The sequence below is a fragment of the Macaca mulatta genome, chromosome 14 (assembly GCF_049350105.2).
Source record: "Macaca mulatta isolate MMU2019108-1 chromosome 14, T2T-MMU8v2.0, whole genome shotgun sequence".
Classification (NCBI taxonomy): domain Eukaryota; kingdom Metazoa; phylum Chordata; class Mammalia; order Primates; family Cercopithecidae; genus Macaca; species Macaca mulatta.
Genome location: NC_133419.1, coordinates 102,484,138 through 102,500,719, shown reverse-complemented (window position 1 = coordinate 102,500,719; position 16,582 = coordinate 102,484,138). Strand labels below are relative to the sequence as shown.

General features: G+C 37.8%; 1 pseudogene; it reads right to left on the bottom strand.

Annotated features, from left to right (window-relative positions):
* Positions 1 to 14,685: 14,685 nt before the first annotated feature.
* Positions 14,686 to 15,593, bottom strand: LOC100429366 (putative monooxygenase p33MONOX pseudogene; annotated as a pseudogene).
* Positions 15,594 to 16,582: the final 989 nt, after the last annotated feature.

Genomic DNA, 16,582 nt, shown 5'->3' with positions numbered 1-16,582 from the left:
TTCCTATGGCACAATATCCTTGTGGTTCTTCCTCTGAAATATGCCTTATATCCCAATTCTTCTATCTTCATTGCCACCATACCTATAGGCTCTAGACCCCAAGATAAATTACTGCAATAATTTCTTAACCATTTCTTCAACTCCTGTATTTCTGTCTCTCTATTTCTATATACACCTGCTGGATTTATCTTCCTGAATCCTCCCCTCTCAACCTTGCATCAATTAGAACTGTGATAACAAAACAGAATTTCAAAGAGTATTTCCAACTAGCCTCAAAAAGCAAAACAAAATAAAAGCTAAAACCTAATTTTCCTTTAACATTTTTTAATGCAATCATTTTGAAGATAGTAGAATAGATGTCTTTTAGCATATAGGCTATTACATCAATGTGGTACTTTTAGCTTTATATAGGATTCACTAGATAGTGTTATTATTTTTACTTTTTAACTGAGATCATTAAAAATTTCACATTGGTTGGCAAAAATAAAAAGAAAAATTTCACCACAAGCATTCAGAAACACTAAAATATACATCTCCTCTAATAGGTATTTGGAGCCAAAAGCAATCTCTAAAACCAAGCCCCAATGAGTAGTTGAGGATGTGAGAGTAAAGGGCAGTATAAGGAGTGGAAATAATTTCTTCCATTAACTCTACTGAACTAGACTCTTTGCTGTCTTTCTCCCCTCTCACCTCTCTAACCTAATTAAGTGTCCCATTGCACCATTCACCCATTGCTACTGGGGAGGGTTTCAGTCCTCACAACCCTGATCACACCCATTCTGCATAGTTCATCACTTGGATTGGGGTAACAAAATGCAGAGTGGCCATGTACACCAGATCATGGGTTTCGAACTCAAGAAGCTCTGCATTAGAAGTCTCAGGTCTACTGCTTAACTGTCTGACAAACTCAGACAAGTTTTTAAAAATTTTGGTGTAAAAATGTCTGGTACATTATAGTTCCGGATATATCACAGTTGCTTAATGATTGGTGGTTACATTTTTTTTTTTTTCGAGATGGAGTCTTGCTCTGTTGCCCAGGCTGGAGTGCAGTGGCATGATCTCGGCTCACTGCAACCTCCACCTCCGAGGTTCAAGCGATTCTCTTGCCTCATCCTCCCAAGTAGCTGGGACTACAGGCACATGCCACTACACCCAGCTAATTTTTGTGTTCTTAGTAGAGACAGGGTTTCACCATGTTGGCCAGGCTGGTCTCGAACTCTTGACTTCGTGATCTGCCAGCTTCGGCCTCCCAAAGTGCTTGGATTATGCACCCCACCCCCACCCATAACGGCCTGGTGGTTACATTTTAATTTTATTTTAGGACATGAGAACAAGAATGGAATAGGTTAAAGTGTTTCAGAACTGTTTGTAGGTTCTTAGTCATGAACAAAATGGAATTAAAATTTCTGAGTCATCTACTTCCTTTATCTTAAACCGTTTTAATACTATTCACTTTTTTCTACTATTGTACATAGCAGAAACTACAGTCATGTGCAACATAATGACTTTTCAGTGAGCAAGGGGCTGGCTGCGTCTACAATGATGGTCTCATAAGATTATAATGCCATATTTTTACTGTACCTTTTCTATGTTTAAATATGTTTAGATACACAAACCAGTGTGTTACAGTAGCCTACAATATTCAGTACAGTAACATACCATACCGGTTTGTAGCCTAGGAACCACAGGCTATACCATATAGCCTAGGTGTGTAGTAGGATATACCATCTACATTTGTGTAAGTGTAGTCTGTGATGTTTGCACAAGGACATCACCTAATGATGCTTTTCTCAGAATGTCCTCTTACCAATATGCAGAGAATGAGTTCCTAATTTTTCCTGAGATCTACATTAGTAGTCATCAGAGCTCAACTTATTAATAGAATACGTCACATCCTTTCAGAGAAACAAAAATTAATCAAAATTATTCCCTGAAGTATTAATTCCATGTATATGAAAAGGCAAGCCAAGGAGTATGGGAGCAGGTAAGTACAGGAAATAAGGATCATTGAACCTGTGGTGGAACGTCCAATAAATCCTCAGTGAGAAGCTCAAAGGAAAGAGTAGGTTCTGTTTAAGCAGAATAGTAAAGGTCACCCTTGCTTATTTTTGCTGCTTCAGGGAGAGAAGAGGCAGACCTAAATATATTTAAGAGCTTAAAACAGAATGAAGTTGAGACTGTCTGGGTTATCTGACTGCTGGACTTTTTCAGTTCCATTAGATTCTAAACAGAATCCATCTGTGTTTCCAATGTTCAAAATCCGTACTGAGAAAACAGAGGACATAGAATCACAAAGACTCATTAGAAAGCAAATCATATTGAAAAGAGCTGATGTGCAGTGCTTATGACCTTCCACATGTCAATATCCCCTGTAAATAATTGTAAAACAAGGTACTGATTCATAACCCCAGCACTGTATGGAAATTCACTTAACTTTCTTCCTGAAAAATTTGTAAATATGTGAACTTTGACACAAAATTTAAGAAAGGGAATTTTGATACACAGCACCAAATTTCTATTTAAAATTCTTTTTTTAGAGTGAAGAAACATTAGTATAACCAATCAAGTATTGATTTGTCTAGTATCTACTTATCCAATATTCAACATATTTACATAATTGTATACTTCTTTAAATGTGCGTGTGTCCTATGTGTTATTAAAGTGCCTGATGAGGAAGACTGGATGGCAAGAGAGCAAGATAGTACTGACTTGTTTCCTCACCAGCGGGAAAGCAGCCAGGTGTAAAAAACAAACCAAAGGCCAGTAGTGACAATCACTCAGATCTGATCTGAGCTGAGGTAGTGCATGCCTGGGCCCTTTACTCTCCTGGAACTCTAGGTTCTTTGGATGAAAGATGGGGTTCTAGGTCAAACCTAGGAAGAATGAAGGCAGGGAACAACAACAAGAAGAATACAGAACAATAAACAGTTGAGAACATTGCACTGGAGTCAAGTGATTTTTAAACTCCCAAGGAAGTTGTGGGTGATGCAGAAAGGCCAGATGGGGTTAGAAACATTTGCGATGTTTGAGTTGCCCTGGATAGTTGTCCCTGGTGACTTGAAAGCAGCCTTGCAGCTTCTCCATCACTTTTGGTCATTGATGGAGGACTCTGCTCACCAGACACCCATTCCTGCCCAACAGCCAGTAAAGGCTATCCTTACATCTTTTCCACTTTGGAATGAGAACCTATATTTTCATGCTAAAATTTAGTTATTAAGAGAGAGTAAACAAAACCTGGGATAGGAGACTACAGAATGAAAATTTGATAGAAAGTTTTTGAGAGAGTCCTGTATCAGCAAAATGGGAACTTGTTATCAAGGCAGGTTAGATAGCTAGTTCTCTGCTTGTGGTACACATGTAATAAAAAATACATAAAAATTTTATTGATTAATTATCAATTTCACTTTGCTCAAAAGGGTTTAGTGTAAGGATAGAGCTCTAGAGGGCATTCTTAGCTTAGATCATGCAATTTTAGAGTTTCAGGGATCTTAGACATCAGATAATCTAACATTTTCATTTTGGAAATGGAGATAAAGAAGGCTGAAAAGGTTGGAAGAGAGTCGAAATCACATAACCCATTCATTTATTTTTAAGTATTTTTATGGTCTACAATGTACCAGGCATGTGGACCAGATAGTGACAAAACCAGGACAAGAACCCAGATATTCTCTGCTGTATCCCAGGGGCCTCACCACTGAACCACTGGTGCTGAGTACAGCATGAAACCCCCAAATCTTTCCAGTTACACTGTTTTCTTCAGAGGAAAATAGAGTCAAGTAGTTCTTTTATGCATAAAGAATCAAGTAATTATAATCTTCCCCTCTGGCCATTGGAGAAGGCAAAGAAAACCTGCACCACGTTGCTGCAATGCAATATGAAGTTGCCCTGACCTTATCGTATTTGCTCTTTGGCAATAGTAGATACTAGGAAAAAGTAGGTTTGTTGCCCAGTTTCGATAGCACTGGGCTCAGATTGACTGAATGGTAGGTGAGCCAATTCCTTGGGTTATATGCATTTTTGTTATTCCAGTACTAAATCCAGGGTGAAACAGACTTGATGCAGATAATGCATTACATTGGAGACTAAGGGCTATGAGGGACCTGTATAGATACATTCAGTGGGAAGGGCTACAAATTGAAGGAAGGTGTACAATATGATGTTGAAGAAGTATAAAGAAGCAGGAAGACAGCCAGGCATGGTAGCATACACCTGTACTCCCAGCTACTCAGGAGGCTGAGGCACAGGAAGATAGCTGGAGGCCATAATGTGCTATGCTAGCACTTGTGAATAGCCATGACATGCCAGCCTGAGCAATATAACAAGACCTTGTCTCAAAGCTACAACAACAAAGAAGCCATAAGAGGTAACGTGGAAAGTTTTCGAGCCACAGTAAGGAGTTGGAATTTATATTGCCAAAGAATTCCAAGATTAATTTATAGCTTTGAAAGGTTTCTTAATAAAATCTAACACAATATACAACTTAAATATTTAGCATTAAATTTTTCTAATATATTAAGCAATTATTATTGACTATATATGGGGAAGATGGAATTCCATTAAATGTAAGATCAAGATGAAAAAGCAAAAGTGTTTTTCAAGCAAATGTGAGAAAGGTACAAAGGGAGATTTTGATGTCTCATGACCTCCTCTAACCCAGCAAGGTCCTCTGGGATCCAGCTTCAGCTTTTCAAAATAATGTACCCAAAGTTTTATCAGTAGCAGTTAGAATATAAAAAAAAACATTTATGGGAAAAGCAAAAAGGTTATGGCTTCAGTTCACATATTATCAAATAAGCCTAATTTATGACAAATAGTATGTCTCCTGTCTATAGCACTCGGTGGAGCTGCACTTAGCAAGGTGGGTCAAAGAAGGTGGAGAATAGAGGTTCATGCCACATCCTGTGTTAAAAACTCCTGAGATAACTATACTCTAAGTCTTCACTTAAATTCCCTCTCTGATGAAAAATGCGTATAGTTAATAATGTTGAAGTTTTTCTGCCTTGTTGGAATAGTGAGGAAACAGGTAGACCTTCAGAGACCTAAATATTTCATGATATTTGGGGATTATTTAAGTTCTGCTTGAAACCACAGGCAGATCTGACCCTCTGCAGAGAGTTTTCTGGTAACATGGGAGGAGAAATTGGGAGAAAGGAAATTTATTATTCCTTATCAGATTTCATTTAATTTTCTTTCTGATGGGATTGCCAGTAGATCAGGAATCCTTTAGATTACTGCAATTAGTAAGACCACCATGATAGCTCTGTGAGTTAACAGGGAAATACAGGAAAGAGTTTGGTACACTTAGTTTTAAAACTAAGCAGTTATGTCCAATGAGTGCTGATAAGTGAACTGGTGCCAGCTTGGAAGGTGGTATCTGGTAATATGTCAAACATCAACATGAATTTGAAAGGGCTTGAGTCCGAAGATTCAAGTGAGTATTCCTATTCTTCCTCAGTATGCTTTCAAGTTTTGTTTCCTTCTAGCCCATCCCCATCCCACACTCTTACCACAGAAATAGAGCACTATTTCTAGAACCTCACTCTGTCACTTGCCACTTTAAAACTTTTCAAAGATTCATCCTATACTTCAGGATTATGACTCAACCTCTAGGCATGGTTCAACCGTTTGTATTTTCACAGTCTCATCTTTCTTGTCCCTGTCCTCTCTTTTATACTTTAAGAATAATTAACCAGTTTGGGGGTTTTGGACATAATGGCTTTCTCTGTCTGAAACGTCACTTCCCCTCACTCTTCAACTGGCTAACACCAAATCACCCCTCAAAATTCAACTAAAGCGATTCTTCATCAAGGTTCATCTCTGAACCTTTCTTCCACAAGTAGGGTTAGAGTTAGAGTTAAGAAGGTTAAAATTTCTTCACAATCACATAACTTTGAATCAGAAGACTTATTAAATGTATTGGTCCTTTTTCTCATTAATCCTAAATAATGCCTGGCACCTAGATAAAAATTTTTAAATGTTTACTGAACGAAGAGAGAATACTATAACCAAAATTCAAATATTTAAGCACTCTAAGATAGCTATTGTTCAAACATTTCTGAAAGTTTGAGCTCACGAATAAACAAACAATACAAAATTAATGAAACCATACAATGGAACCCTATACAGACATAAAATGTTATTATAAAAGAATATTTAAAGTATACAGGTAAATATTTACTACTTGTGGTTAGATAAAAGAAGTAGGATACAAAGTCAAATTTATAGATTTTGTAAAAGAGAAAAGTAAAAATAGAAAGAAAATTTTCAGAAGAACCTACATCAAATGTTAACAATGGTTGTTTTGGAATGATAGAAGTGGTATGATTTTTACTTTCAGTGTTTCATCTGTTTATAATTTGTAACATAAATGTTTGGTCTGTAATATAAAAAGGAAAATATTTTAGGAAATAGAATTAACTGGCTGAGAAGCTCATGATGAGGAAGGCTCTTCAGGGACACTCCTGCATTGCTGATTCCCTTGGGTATGAGTCAGTGGAGACATAAATGTGCATCAGGGCACACTTCCTTTTGCTCCCCACATTATCCTCACATGGGGTGAAATGACCAGCTTAACAAAGTAATGATATGGTGTGTGCTTGGTGGAAAGGGGCCACCACAGTTTTTACCATGTATGCTTCATGAGATAATCTCTATCATCCTTGAGAAAACCACACCAAAAGTTAAGGCCCTACACAAGAGTTTCCTTATGGTGAGCTTCTGGAACTTAGCCATGCTAACATATTCTTTGCGCCATGTTTCTCTTGAGAGTGTAAATCTTCCTTCAGACCTCCAGAGTGTGAATTCCCACCCACACAATAGCTGCCTGAGCTCTGAGAAATGCATCATTCATTCCCCAGCCAGAGACTTTGCCAAATAGTGTCAGGGACAGAGCAATCTTTAGGAGATGCACCCTACATTAGAAGAACATTATATAGGAATATCAGCAGAATAATTCAGGACTCCAGTTTGGCCTAATTTCATACCTGACATCCTTTGAGGTCTCCTTGCCATATATACACACACACATTGAAATGCTTCCTTCTTTGCTGCTGAGCCAGGGAAATCTTGAGAACACATTTGCGGGGCATGCTCTGTTATCTTCTGTATATGAGAAGGGAAGGCAGTGTGAGGATCTGTTACCCCCAGGTTACGCTAAATGGCAGGAGATGAGAGGGTGGGATGGAGTGTCTATTTTGTGGAAAACAAATTTTCCTAGGTTTTCAAAGTCTGTTAAGATCTTAGGATAAACAGAGTGAATGGAATCAAACTTCACATAGGAGGGTGTGAGGAAGAAAGAGAGATTTTCAGTATAAACAATATTCAAAAGGAGACAATTGTGTGTGTGTGTGTGTGTGTGTGTGTGTGTGTGTGTGTGTGTGATCATAGTTTTATTATTGCTCAAATCAGTCTACCTGAGCATTCAGGGATCAGAGTTTTCAAAGACAGCTTGGTGGGTGGGGGTAAGCCATTGGGCCAGGAGTGCTGATTGGTCTGGTCAGAGCTGAACTCAGGGAGTTGAAGCTGTCTTCTTACAGAGTCAGTTCCTGGCAGGGGGGCCAAGACCAGATGAGCCAGTTTATCAATCTAAGTGGTGCCAGGTGATCCATCAAGTGTATACTCTGCAAAATATCTAAGCCCAAACCTGGGCTTAGGTTTTACAATAGTGATTTTATCCCCAGGAGCAATTTGGGGAGCATCAGAATCTTGTAGCCTCCAGCTGCATAACTCCTAAACCGTAATTTCTAGTCTTTTGACTAATTTGTTATTTCTGCAAAGGCAGTCTAGTACCCAGACCAGAAGGGGGTTTGTTTTGATAAAGGGCTGTTATCATCTTTGATTTAAACTAGAAATTTCCTCCCAAAGTTAGTTCAGCCTATGCCCAGGAACAAACAAGGACATCTTGGAAGTTAGAAGCAAAGTAGAATTGGTTAGGTCAGTTCTCTTTCACTGAAGAGACAATAATTTTTAGGAAGAGAGGGGAGATACTTTGAAAAGAGAACTTAGATTTCGCTTAGGAGTGAGGTAGCCTCTTCTCACTCCATTTCCTGTTTCAATTTTGTGTTCTAATCATGAAGTCTGCAGCATCCCTGAATCTTCCACGCTGCCTTTCACTTCAGATTATTCCCTCTTCCTGGAACATGACCACCTTCTCCCCTAACTCCTAGGGTTATCAGTCTCCTGATGTCAGATGCTATGATGTCTCTTCCGACGCTCAAAACAAAGTAAGTCTCTGACCCAAGCACCTCCATACCATTGTGTTTATTCTTATTTTAGGTGCTATCACAGTGCATCCATTCTGCCCTCAAGACAAAAAGTAGACAGGGTTTTAGAGTCGGTGCCATATAAATTTTCACCATTGTATTCTTGGTGCCTCCAACAGTGCCAAGCACCAACTGGAACTCAATACATTTTTTAAAGATATTAAAGAAGAAATGTTGGACTGAGAATAATCTAGACTTAGATTTGAGAGGGAGATCAGAAATATTCAGAAAAACAAAATTAACAAAAAGAATTTTTTCCACTACAATCATTGTGTAACTTACACATGTTTAATGTACTCACAGAGTTGATATCCCTCTCTATTTCCATTGCCTGTAGTATTGCAAAGCAATTACCCTGGAGAGGGCCACTGGAGGAAATGTGTTATAAAAATAAACTTTCCACCTATTTTCTCTATGACTGATAGAAGCTGAGTTATCTTTGGAACATAAAGCCTTTTTAAATGTATTTCAGGACTATCTCAGTGTCATTAACCTGGGAAAAAACAAATTTTTTCTATCCATATTTCCCTCCAATTCTCAAGGGCCTACTAGGGCAGAATCACAGACTAAAAATAGATTAGACTAATTTAGGCTCCGTTAGGCAAGCTATTTCTTCTTTTGTACATAGTTGAGTTTTTTTCCTTCTGAAATATCTAGTTTATTCTATTAATGCTATGAAAGCATCTATGTGGTATGAATAAGACTGACAAGACTGCTGTACATATTGAGTCACTTCCCTGAAAGTAATTCTCAGAATTCAACTTTTGTTGAGCATCTGTTATTTCTCTCTTCAATTGCATTTTGTTACAACTTATGTTTCCGTATTATAGCCACAAATTCTTTATTATCTGCCTGATTATTGACAACACATTCAACTATGCAAACAACCACATTCTCAACACCTAAATATTTTGGTTATAAAAGGAGAAAATTAGTTTTATACATTTTCATTTCTTTGACTTCTGGATTTCATAGGTTACTTTATATTGAGTACCTGAGTCCTTGTAGTTTATATATATATACACACACATACATATACATATATATATATATTTTATACAAGTCAAGATATTTCCTTCATTTTCTTCCATGCACACTGTGATCATCATTCATTAATGTTTTATCCATATTTATGTTTCTTACTCATTATATCTTTCAAGTTCTTCCTTTAAAGTTCCTTCATGTTCTCCAAGTATATCTATCATCTTGTTTCCTTCATGTGGCTTTTTATGAAGGTTCAGTTTGTGATTTTCTCAGTGTATGGGATTGCTGGAAAGAACAAGGTCAAAGGCAGTATATTTCTAATATTTCTGTCATGTTAAGAACTCTCAAAGTATTGAGTATTCCATCTTTAGGCAATTTCTAACTTCCACCTCACTTTATCACCTCCACCCCCAGCATGTGTGAGGTTCCAGTGCCTTGCATTTTGCTAAATTAATAAAGATTGATTGAGTCAGTAAGACCCAAGGCATAGTCCTGATATGGCAAATAATTATTGAATACGGATTTGCTATGTACTCTTCTAGGCACTAAGAATTCAATGGTAAAATAGAAAAGGTTCCTGCACTGGTGGATCTCATAATCCAATCATGGAAGATGGCCAATTAATACATGAACATTCTATATGTAATGAGTGCAAAAAAGAAAACCGGAAAACAGGATAGTGATGCCCTGTACTTATTTTGCTAGGATACATTATTTAGTTTGTATATTCTGAGAAGGCTCCTCTGATGGAGTAGCAATAAGCAGAGACAAGAATGAAGGCGAGGAGTCAGCTGTGCTGATAACCACAGGGAGGATCATTCCAGATGGAGGCAGCACACACAACTAAGGCCCTAAAGCAGAAGCACTCTCTGCCTGTTTGAGAAACAGCAAGAAACAAGTGGAAATGTAGAACCACCATGTTTGCAAGTTTCTGCAGGGTCCATATCTGCTAATACCACAGCCAAGCAAGTTATACAGCCAAACTCAGAGTCAAGGGTAAGAAAATCAGCTCCATCTTTAACAGGAAAAACTGCAAAGTCACATGGCAAAGAACACAGAAAGAGAAATGGGTGAAAAACTGGGACTTGGAATATTTTTACCCATATCCCCACTTATTCTAAGGAATAAACGTCAAAAGTAGGAGTTATGAGACAAATGATCTTTTGAGTTTTTTCCTTTATGTAATCAATGTAACAAATAACTTGTTTGATTTTTTAATATTAAATTCCCCGTATGTTCCTAAGATAATATCAACTTGTTCATGATGTGCATAATTTTTAGGTATTTATGTAGTGCATGGTAATGAGTGAAACTGGCTTATAATCTTATTTTCTTACATTTTCTAGTCTGCTTTGATATTAAGACTATGCTGTTCTCATAAAAATAATTGGCAACTATTACCCCTTTTATTATTCTGTGGCTAAGTTGGTGTGAGATTGGATTCATTGCCTCTTGAAATGTTTGGTAGAATTAGGCTAGTGAAGTGATTTAACATTGTTTTCTTTATGAGACAGTTTTAAACACTGATTCACTCTTTTAATCAGGAACTAGAAAGATTTCTTATTTCTTCTTGTGTTAGTTTTGATGAGATGTATTTTTCTAGGAATTTTTCAGCTTTCATTTGGGTATAACTTTGTTTATAATATCTTTCCATTATTAATGGAACTGTGCACCTCTAAGGTGTACAGTGACATTCTATTTTACAATTCTAAAATTGCTTTTTTTTTTTTCTCTTCTTGGTAAGCTTGCAATAGGTTTATCAATTTTACTAATTCAAAATATATCATATTATCTATACTACACTACTATTTTGCATTATACTGGTGGTATTAACCAATGCAGTTAGAGAAAAGAAAACAACTAGGCTCATAAGAATTTGAAAAGAATAGAAAAGCTGTTTCTAGTTGCAAATGGTATGATGGTACTCCTAGAAAACCCTGAATAATCAATGACAGAAGTAACTGAAACAAAGAAGTTGGTAGGGCAACAGGATATAAAATTAGCATATAGAAATCAGTGACCTTAATGTAAATAAAAATAACTATGCGTATAACATAATGGAAAATAAAACTGTATTTAAATAGATTGATACAAATTTTAAAAATTAAAAATGTGCTTAACAAGAAATATACAAAACCTGTGTGAATAAAACTAAAGCAGTTCTGAAAGATGAAGACATAGATTTGAGCAGATAAAAAGGACATCCCTTGTATTTGGATATAATGACTAAACACATAAAGATGTGATCCCAATAAAAATACCACCAGACACTTTTTCCAGTGTCAGGAATTGTGATACTAAAATTCATATGAGAAAATAAGCATACAGGAATAGCTAGGAATATACAGAAAAGAAATGCTAAGAGCCTAGTCTTACCTACATTAAAATATAAACCCTCTACAATTATAACAATGTGGAACTCACAAGTGAATAAACATATAAATGAAATAGAAAACCAAGTCTAGAAGTAGACCCAAGTACATGTGGAAATTTAATATGTGAAAAAGATGCTACCTAAGAACACTGGGACAGAGGTGAAGTTTTTAATAAATGCTGTTGGGGTAAGTAGATAGTCATTTGGAAGAAGACAAAATTGAATCCATAACTCACACCATACACAAGAATAAATTTCAAAATGAATCAGATATATAGATATAAAAACAAAGCCATAAAAGCTCTGGGAATTGTATTGTCTCTTATACCTTGGCTGTAAGGAAAGGAAATTTATGACTCAAAATTCAGATTAGATAAGATTTGAAGAAGTTATATCACTACGTTCTGGTACTTTAGAGAGAAATCATTGGTTAATTGAATTGTTGTTCACCTTTGTATATTTTGTGTCTCTACTGGCTTCTTTCAAGATTATCTCATGGTCTTCAGTTTTGCAGTGGTTAAACTATGTGTCAGCTTCTATATGGTAAATTAAGTCTCTACAAGACTCACACCTGCCATATATAACAACTATTAATTTTGGGGAAAAAAGCAAAAAAAAGAAATAATACACAAAGGCACTTGAGAATGAAAGAAAGCAGAATAATTCTTGAGGGGAGTGAAAACTTGAAAGAAGAGTCTTATTTGGAGTACATTTCTCTTTTTTTGACTTTTATGGGAGGCCAGGCCAAAATTACCACCAAATCTTCAGTAGAAAACTCGTAACCTTTATGGCATGTAGACAAGAGGACAAAATTCAGGGCAGTCTCAGCTGCTGGGAGGTCAGGGAAGATTCCTAAAAGAAGAGAGCCAGAATGGGGGTGATTTTCAAATTATGTAAACAACTCTGGGCAAGTCTGGCTGGAACTAAGCATACATAGGGGCAGATTCAAAGTAGCACATCTAAAAATAAAAGAACTGCCTTGAGTGGCCACCCCAAAGAAATATTTTGCAACTTAAGTTTGATCAAAGGAATTGTTTTCCAGTAAAAACATAAGACTTTTGCAGAGTCTTCAGAACCTTATGTTCACTTTGCTCAGGTTACAGTCTCATATATATGTGTATATATATGTATATTTAAATTTTTATGGGTACATAGTAGGTGTATATATTTATGGTATACATTAAATATTTTTATTCAGACATACAATGCACAGTAATCACATTAGGGTAAATGGAATAACCATCATCTCAAGCATTTACCTTTTCTTTGTGTTACAAACAATCCACTTATACTCTTTTACTTATTTTAAAATGTATAATAAATTACATTTTATTTATTGTTGACTGTAGTCACCCTGTTGTGCTTATTCATTCTATCTATTTTTGTACCCATTAACAATCCCTCCTCCATGCCCACTACCCTTCCCAGCCTCTAGAACCACTATTCTACTTTCTAGCACCATGAATTCAATTGTTTTAAGTTTTGGCTTCCACAAATGAGTGAGAACATGGGAAGTTTGTCTTTCTGTGCCTGGCTTATTTCTCTTAACATAATGACCTCCAGTTTTATGTTGCTGCAGATGATAGGGTCTCATTCTTATTAAATGACAAATAAAGAACTAGGTGGGGAAACCCCATCTCTACTAAAAATACAAAATTAGCCAGGCATGGTGGCACATGCCTGTAATCCCAGCTACTAGGGAGGCTGAGGCAGGAGAATTGCTTGAACTGGGGAGGCAGAGGTTGCAGTGAGCCGAGATGGTGCCATTGTACTCCAGCCTGTGCAACAAGAGCAAAACTCCATCTCAGAAAAAAATAAAAATAAAAATAAAATAGGGAAATGTGACCTTTTTATTTTTTTGAGAAAGTAGTAAGAATTTGTATTGTTAGACAAGAGATTATAACAGAAGATGCAAATAAATTAATTGTTCTGATAATTCTAGATTCCAGGCCTCTCTATGGAAAGGTCAATTTCTTATGCAGATGAGATACTATCCAAAACAAAAGTGGGTGTTTGAGACAGTGTTCAAGACAATGACTGAAGTTGTACACAGTGAGGAGAAATAAAAAGGCAGTTTCCCTATTTCTTTTCCTCAGTAAAGTTATGTGTTGCGTAAAGGAATGAGGCACATTTTGGTGAAAAATGCTTTCGTACAAAAACTTTTGAATTCTTTCACCTCCCGGTGCAGACGTTTCAGGCCCTGACTTGAACAAGGATATCAAAATAAGGTAACACTGGTTTCACATGAGCCTCAAGACTGTAATCTAACTGTACCTACCATCTTACTTTACGTTACTTTAAAAAAGTTTAACATCCATTTACCAATGCCAATTCAGTGGACTGTATTTTCTCTCTTAGGAAGTCTTCGACCAAATTGGAATTAAATTAATCTCACTTTAAAGTGCAAGAAAGCTTTTGACAGACTAGTGTTTGTTCTGTGGCATAGAAAGAGAAGCATGCCTCCCCCAGCACTGGCCTAAGAGGCCCCACATGAAGAACTGGCTGCAGGACAGTGATCCGTTAGGTCTATCAAAAAGAAGGGGGAGTCAAGGTTCAGCCTAGAAAGAGGGGTCCATGCCAAGTGTGGCTTTTTCCTGTACCCAGGTTCTAAACAGATCTTGGGTCCTCTAACTGACAAGGCGGGGAGCACGGCACATGTAGTCAAGAGGGTCACAGTCCTCTCAACGAGTCAGTGAATACCTCTATGCCATGATTTGTCAATGCTCATATGGATAGTGGTAAAGGAATCAGGAAGCCTGGGTTTCAGAACAGCACAAACATTCTTTTCCTAGTAAGCAATGATTAGTAAGCAATGATCGAAGTTCTTATCTAGGGTAAATGATGAAAAAATAGGTAATGAGATCCCCCATACATCACTGCTGAGATTATTTAGTTCAACTTTAAAGCAGTACAAAATGGCTTCTTGCACACAACAAGGGCAAGCTTTGTACTAATGTTTCTCAAACACCAATTATGTCTCCAGCGCTAGCCTCAATTTAACAGGTTTTAAAAAATGTACATTTCCCATGTCACAGCCAAGGTAGAGTCCCTAGAATAGAAAGGGCTCTAGAAGCCAGTGGGTGTGAGCACATTCAAGTGAGGCGGTTTGAGCTTATGGGTCCGTGGTGGCTGTTTCTTCCCTTCCATCACTAGGATGTTCGTCTTGGGCAGCTTCAAGGTTACTGCATCTTCAGCCATTCAGTTGGCCTGGGCATGGATCAATTCCATTGGAGAAGGCTTCTGGGCTCTTGGTAGGCCTGGGTGGCAAAACTTCCAGAATCATACTTCTGAAGGCATCTTGGTCCAAAGAGGCTCCACTTATCTGACAAGTTTCTGTCCTTATCCCCACTTCCAGAATCCATGGTGCTAGGATTTGGGCCAGGTAAGGCTGTGGAAGAACCAGAAGTGAACCAGCCTCTGGGCTTCTGCCTAGGGGAGGAATGAGGAGTGGTGCTTGGGGTGACTGGGCTGATACAGGCTGCCTCTCTTCTTTTGTTATCTGTCCACTCTATAGCTTTAGTTTGTGGAGTGTTTCTGCCACTGGAAGGTAGTTGGTCTCCTTGGTGGTGAGGCCCCTGTGGGGTGTGTAGCCAGCATCTCTCAGCCCTGCCTGTCACCCAAAATGCTGAATGCTTTCCTGGGTCTGTTTTGTTATCAGATAATTCATGATGACATGGGTAGCTTAGCCTTCACCACTGGGACTTTGTCCACACTGTCGATGGCCAGGGTCATGGCTGGGGATGGTAGGCTGGCCTCATCTTGCTCCACCTTGGTGAGGCACCGATATTGTGCTCTGGAATAACTGGCTTCCAGGGGACAGTGCCTATGTCCGATGGAGGAAGAGTCATGGGCGCAGGGTCCTTGAGGGCATCATGATAGCTGGATGCCCAATGGTGTATCCTGATGAGCAGGAACGTCTTGCCTAGAGACCCACTAGCCTCAAGAGCAGGCACTCCTGGTTGTCTTGAAGCCATTGAAAAACTGGGATCCAGGTGCTTTTTCTATCTAGAATTCCGAGCTGCCACCACAGTGAAATGATGTGATGACTAAGCTGACAGATGTTAAGGAGAAACACGATCCAGCTGCTGCAAATTAGCAAAACTTCCCAGGAAGTATCCATCCAGAGGTTCTGTTATCCTGCTGCCACGGGGCCGCCTGCAGCCTGGAATTTGGCACTAAAGAGGTTCCGAGGGCCCAGGTCTCCTGAGAGGATGTGGCGCAGTCTGGACCCAAGCCATGGTGAGAGCAGCAATGACACAGAAGGTCTCCAGTTCCCACCAGACAACACTGCCCCAATGCGACCTATTGTTAAAGGAAAAGATAATGAACAAAGATGATGCAGTTGTTGGAAGTAGAAGATAAGGGCTTTAAAGGAGTTGTTATAACTATGTGCAATGAAGTAAAATAAAATATTAATAGAAAATGTCTAAAATAAAGGAAGATATAGCTCGCATATATATATAAATAAAGAATAGATGTGCTTCTATATTTATTCTTAATATCTTATCCTTTATGTATAAAAAAGTATCCAAATTTTGGAAGTAATATCAAATTTAAAAATTTATTTCATCATATTAGCAGAATCAAGATGGGAGAGGAAAATAACGGAGAATTTAAAGATGACCAATAGAAAATATCTAATACGTAGTGGTGTTTGTAGTATTCTCTGATGGTAGTGTGTATTTCTATGGGATTGGTGGTGATATCCCCTTTATCATTTTTTATTGCATCTATTTGATTCTTCTCTGTTTTCTTCTTGATTAGTCTTGCTAGCGGTCTATCAATTTGTTGATCTTTTCAAAAAACCAGCTCCTGGATTCACTGATTTTTTGAAGGGTTTTTTTTTGTGTGTGTCTCTATCTCCTTCAGTTCTGTCTGATCTTCGTTACTTCTTGCCTTCTGCTAGCTTTTGAATGTGTTTGCTCTTGCTTCTCTAGTTCTTTTAATTGTGATGTTAGGGTGT